General features: G+C 40.3%; 1 long non-coding RNA gene across 5 annotated transcripts in view; it reads right to left on the reverse strand.

Annotated features, from left to right (window-relative positions):
- LOC119616745 overlaps positions 1–6287 on the reverse strand; it is a 319450-nt gene that overhangs the window by 308492 nt on the left and 4671 nt on the right. For all 5 annotated transcript variants that reach the window (XR_005232755.1, XR_005232754.1, XR_005232758.1 and 2 more), the window contains exon 2: positions 5522–5638. This is a non-coding gene — a long non-coding RNA (uncharacterized LOC119616745). The remainder of the gene's footprint in view (positions 1–5521; positions 5639–6287) is intronic.

Below are 6287 nucleotides of genomic sequence, written 5' to 3' on the forward strand. Positions count from 1 at the left end.
CAGCTGCAGCTGGGGAGGAAACTGGTTTGCTGAAATCTTTGTGGGCAAATGTGAAGCATTAGCGCACATTTTGGCTTCGGTCGCTGCTCCTGCACGCTCCCGGCATTCTGATGTTAACAGGAAGTGACGTCACGTGTCTTCTTCCTGAGTTATTCGGGGTTATTTTGTGTTCCACGCTACACAAACCCACAAAGGAGAGACTAGACCGCAGAAACGGAGGCGAATCACTTTAGAAACAATAAATATTGGCTTAAAGTTGCGGGAAAGTTGCTGCGTTTTGGGCAAAGTTGCAAAAAGTTTCGATTTCGCGAAAACCTGGAGGGTCTGATTTAGTCTGGTAGTAGGTGAGAGTCGTTCACAGCAGATACTCTGCCTGACATTGCGCCCCAAACCTCATTTACAAGGTTTGTCCAAAGCGGCTGCAGCTCCATCCCTTTGATTTTTTTCCCCTTTTAAAAACCCCGGCACGAAAGGCGGAGGGAGAATATTCCTATAAATATCCTTCTGAAACAGACTGGCGTGATGGAGAGCGAAGCCCCGGGGGTGCTCCGTGGACAGTGATACAGAAAATAATGACAGCACACACGGTGACTTCACTCAGATCTGCGCACGGTCTCAGCTGGAAGCACGACAAAAAAACCTCATGTGAACTGCGATGACATCACTTCAACTTTAAACTTGTACCGCTTTCGGGCACATCGCAAATTTACTGTACAAAGTTAACATTCGGGGTTTTTTTTTTTTCCTCCCCCTGTGGAAAACCAAATGGCATTTGGTCATCATTTTGCTGAAGGATACCTTAGATTTTGCGTATGAGTCAAATCTTATCGAGTCCAGGGATAGCCTCGCCTAGTCCTTTGAGGCCTTTATCTTGACAGGACATATTTTGGGAAGCGGCTGAAGCTCTCGTCTATTTGGTGCATTTTTTCTTTCCTTTGTTCTCTTTACGAGAGACGGATGAAAATGAAAGTTTGATGTGCGTGAGGAGCATGAGAGCAGCTTCTGAAGTTTCTCTCCCTGTCAGCACTACGGCGCCGCCGAGCTGTTAGGGCTTTGTAAGCGCTTCTGTCAAAACTATTAACATTCGTGGACCAGTTTAGAGAGGAACGATGGGACATGTGGTTCAAAGAGACGCAGTTAACCAGACTGCCTTTTTCCCTCCCAGCAGAGCCACCATCTTGCTTTGACATCACAGGGATGTTGTGACTCCCAGCAGAACAGAAGGCTCTGAGTTCAACCTGCCTTTGTGTGTGAAAGAGAAACACGTTTCCTGACTCGGTTTAACCTAAAAACTCATTCTGACTGTGATAACTCAAAAGGTTTGCATTGGCAGTGACCAGTGTCACAGCTGGTTTACACATCCATCATATTTCACATTGTCATGTTGCTTAAGATAGACGTTTGTTGAGTTATTTCAGTTATCTTTAAAGCTACACAAACACTCCCAGGCTTTTAAGAGCATCTTGGAGCTCCCCTAAGGGGAAAGTTTAGATTTTTTGAAGTGGGTTTCCGTGAAAAGGTTATAAACAATATATTACCTGGTTGTAGACAACTTTGGAGGAAATAGTGTTTAATTCTGAACGGGAGTACCATCCTAACACAACTCCAATCTAAAACCTTTTATAGCAATTCGTGTGAATGGTGATTTATAAACCTTCACACCACTGATAAATTCACATTAGCCAACCAGAATTATCCCAAATAAGGGCTGAGCAATGCATGAGGATATTCGAGACGGAGTTCTTCCTGCATCTAATAGCAGAAATGACCACTGCAAATGCAAAGAAATTCTAACAGCTTTATTTCTGCTTTTCCCTTCTTCTTCAAACACATTACAGATCACCCCCTCCCCTACTCAACTACAAAACTGCAGCAGGATCCGTGTCAATGAGTCAGAGTTCACCAGTGTTGGATTAAACAGTAATACGGTGATCAAAGGAGGATTTAAAAGTACTCAGCTAAATATTGTATATTTAAAGCTCCAAACCCAAGTATTGGAATATCATCTTCCACTACCCCAAATGCAACAGCTAGCTTCTGCCGCCACTATTTATTGAGTAACGTAAAACTGATGGCGGTGTAAAGGTTTATGAAGCCGAGTTCACTTGAACGGCCTTGACATTAGAGAGTGAAGGTGTTTTAAGATGGCAGCAACCCGATGTGTGGATTTAATGTAGATCCAGTTTAGATGGCGATGATGAAAACTAATGGAAACCAAAAAAAATAAATCCATTGTTCGTGGTCGGGGAAGGAAAAAAAAAAAAAAACTAAGAGCCTACAACTCAAAAGCTGACCTGGAAAAGTGCTAATTTATTCTAAGCACACATGCCCCCACCCTCCACAGGCTGGAAGAAATCCCTCTGCGGGCTGGAAGTGTAAGATATAATCTCTCCAGTGAGTCCTGCGACCCAGAGGCCTTCACCCAGTGGAACACTTTCCTGGGAAGGTGTCTGGAAGGCATCTTTGCAAAGAGTCGAAACCACCTTAATTGGATCCATTCTTTGGTAAATTTATGTCATGAACAGATTAAGCTGTTCTCAATGTGTTATTTAAATCTCCGTAACAATGGGTAGAAACCAAAACGAGGTTTATCTCAAAGGAGATCAATTTGTGATCCAAACACTTATCATTGAGGACAAGATAAGATGAACGTGAGCATTTCAAACCAATCAAGTCCAAAGCAGGAGACTAAATGTTGACCAGAATGGAAGCTGGCCAGCACTGGAGACATTCTGAAGAGGACTTTAGGTGTGGGCGAAGCAAACGTCTATGACTGTTTGTCTCTTCAACTGAACACTTTTGGTGTTTGCAAACAGAAGGGGCAGTCGGTTTGCCTCACGTGGAAGTGACCCTACAGAACCTTAGGCTTGTTTCCCTTATTGGGACAAATTAAAAACAAATATAGTAAAGAAAAAAGACATGTCTGCTGCAAAAAATAAGCATTTTAAAAGCTAGATAGGCAGTCATGGTACAAAGCTTTATCCGAGCTGCAGTCAGAGAGGTTCTCCAGCCAGATGGGATGCACTGTGTACTGTAATCCCAACACATCGGTCGGAATCGTCTCTCGCTGCAACGTGTCTGGAAAACTTCCACAGGATATCTACTGGAAGGCATCCTAATCACAAAGGAATCCCTCGTCTACACCGGACAGATTTCCACCCTGTCGAGTCACATTGGACGCAGATCTGGACTTTAGTTAGGTCGGCGGTCTCCATCCACGAGAAAAATTAAATAAAAAAACGAATCTGTGGAAAGGTTATAAACTTTTGGTCTCGGCGCTGCTCGAACTAGCCGTTAGCTCGTTAATCCGCTCAGAATTAACTCTCCAAACTGAGGTCAAAGAGCTATCTACAACATTAATAGGTCATAGTCTTCCCACAAACCCCTACTTAAAAAATCTGAACTATGTATTAATTAAAAAATTGAGAACACCGAAAAAAAACAAAAAAAACTTATGATCTGCCCAAATTTATGATTTATAGCAAAAGCTAATTCCCAGCCTAAAGGAGGTAGCCCCCAGTTTTCCAGAGTCTGGCCTCAGGAAACACCTTACTATGCACTAAACATCACAAGCTCTTTCATAAAAAAAGAACAAAACTCCTAAAATGTTGCAAATTATCTGAAGAAGACCATCATTATTCGTGACTATAAGATGCTGCCTGAAAGGAAAATGAAAACATATCACCCTTTGAGTGTTTGGACGCAGGTAAATATTACTTTGATAACCACATTTCATCGACAGAAGTCAACCTCCATTTTGGAACAAGTATACATTTTTTCAGAGTTCCCTTTAAAAGGACTGATCCTACCTATGAAATGACTCAGTTCCATTTAGATACAAAAAAAAAAAAAATGCATAGAAGGCAAACTTGTTAGGGCATGTATCTTATTCATAATGTTGTCATCGAACCTCAATGCACAGAGTCATCTAGAGTCGCTCTAAGAGCAGAAAGGTTAAAGGCCAGGGAGCTGTCCAGGGTGCTACTGAACTCATACTCTGATTCAGAACCTCCGAGTCTGGCTGAGTGCATCGTCCATGTTGGTGTCTTCCTCCGGGGCAACATCCTTTTGCTCTTCTTGGTTTTTTTTTTAGGTTGATTTAATTCTATTCAAAAATAAATGCCCACAAATTTAAAGGTCGGGGTGCAGCAACGTCTCGAGCTCGCGTGAAACTAAAACGTCACAGGACTTCTCGTTGAGTTGGAAAATGTCTCGTAAACAAACAAACAAACAAAAAAAGTGTGCTAACCATATAAGACTCTGAAAATTATTCCTGAAGGTGCTTTAAGGTCTGAATGGTTTTATGATAATTCAGACAGGAGGGATGCCAGTCAGTTGAGTTTGTGGCAAAGCATTTGTTTTTTAAATATTAAAACCTTGTCTCGTTTTCATGGCATGAGTGTCTTCTTATACCCTTACTTAAAAGTGATTACATGACTGCTCTATCACTAACAGGAATGTTTCTTTACAGCATGATCACACTTAACCTCAAATTTTAATGGATGAGTTTATTTCCAACATTTAAGATTGTGAGGTAATTTCTGATTTAAAAGACACCTCATCCTACTTTCCAGATGATTGTGACATCTGTCATTCCAAAAGATTTTATTTGCTCTACTCCATTTCAATTCAATACCTTTTGTTTAGTGGCCATTACCGAATCTACAAATAAGACAAAGCTTAATGAATTTGATGTATTACGACTAAAAGTTTTGGTCCCAATGCTGACCCCTGGGGGACACTACAATTAAAGTCCGGACATTTTGTTTGAGCTCTTGTCACATCTTAACAACCAGGAAAATGAACTCATGGGTCACAGTTATCGTGATGATGTTTATTTTAATAAACTTTAAGACTTAAAAATCAACCATAAAAGAATAAATGTAGTCAAAACGCAGAATAACTAAAAAAATGAGACAAAAAAACAAAAACATGGCATATGGCTTATCGCTTTTTATTATTCCTAAAGCTATCTCAGTTTTTTTTAAACACACTGCAAATATTTAATCTTGTGCAAAAGTCGTTTTTATGTAAGGTCTTTTTTTTTTAGGTTGTAAACCATTACAGTTATAAATCAAGTGCCTTATTCCACAGAAGGTGAGACATAACCTTTTAGAGATTTTTCAGTGGAAAGAAGATAAATTGAGTGTTGGGTTCTTTTGTCACATCTGTTGTCCCAGTTGCCAGTGGGTGAAGTAGCCCATGATGTATGTGGAGGATCAGTTTTTGTTTTATATAAATAAAAAAGCTGACTTAATTCATTGATGGTATTGTTGTATTTTAGAACCAAGCCGTATTATTAGAGCCAATGTAAAAGATGTAAAATCCTACTTTTGATTTTGTCCCCTGTGAACCTGTGGCTTAATTAGATTACAAAATAAAACTAACTAATTAGTTCCAGTTATTTCTGAATATATTCATGATTACAATCCGAGTTACACTTTCTGTGAAAAAAGGCCATATATTGATTATTTAATTGGTTGCCTTGTGTTGTGTTGTGTTTTCTGCACAATGTTGTCACCTTTTTTTCTTCCTCGGTGCTCCAGCGTTCGGCAGGGTTGAGGCTGCAGCCCGCTCGTCCTGCAACACCACTCCGGTCCAGTGATCAGGTCAGACAAAGGCTGAGGCGCTTTTCCTGCTGAAACAAGAATTTTGTTTTTTTCTCCCCAACTGCAGTGGTGTAAAATAAAGCAGAACGGTAGGCTGCACAGGTCTGTATTCAGACACAGCACAAACACTCCACCAACTGCCTGTGAAAGACGAGCAGGGATAAAGAAAACGGATCGAAGTGAAACGTATTAGCCCAACAACAAAACCCTGAAGTAACTCGCTTGTGAACACAGTTTATTTTAAGCTTTACCTTTAACATAAGCTAGGCTAGCAGCATGTATTAAATATTTCCGGGAAAATGGACACAGGGAATTTTAAATTTGTTTTAAGACTAAGCTATAAATATCGTCAAAGACAGTATGTGAAGTTCATTCTTTCATGGTTATGTTCCCTAATGTTTGTGTTAATGCTGGGCGATATAACGATACACATCGTGGGGATGATAGAAAAGTGTCTTTTATCGTTTCTATCATAATTGTATCAATGATTCATGGAAATATTTCATAACGTAGGCTACGACGAATGTATTAATGTTGTGACTTTGCAGACATTCAGTTTATATAAGTGATAAATAAGAAGAAAAAATAACTATTTTGCGAAGAACCTCCGTTTTGCGACATGACGCTGCTTTACGTGTGGGTTTGCGACATGCTTTACGGCAGCAGCTTTCTGCGCGG

This window comes from Kryptolebias marmoratus, linkage group LG23, assembly GCF_001649575.2.
Source record: "Kryptolebias marmoratus isolate JLee-2015 linkage group LG23, ASM164957v2, whole genome shotgun sequence".
Classification (NCBI taxonomy): Eukaryota; Metazoa; Chordata; class Actinopteri; order Cyprinodontiformes; family Rivulidae; genus Kryptolebias; species Kryptolebias marmoratus.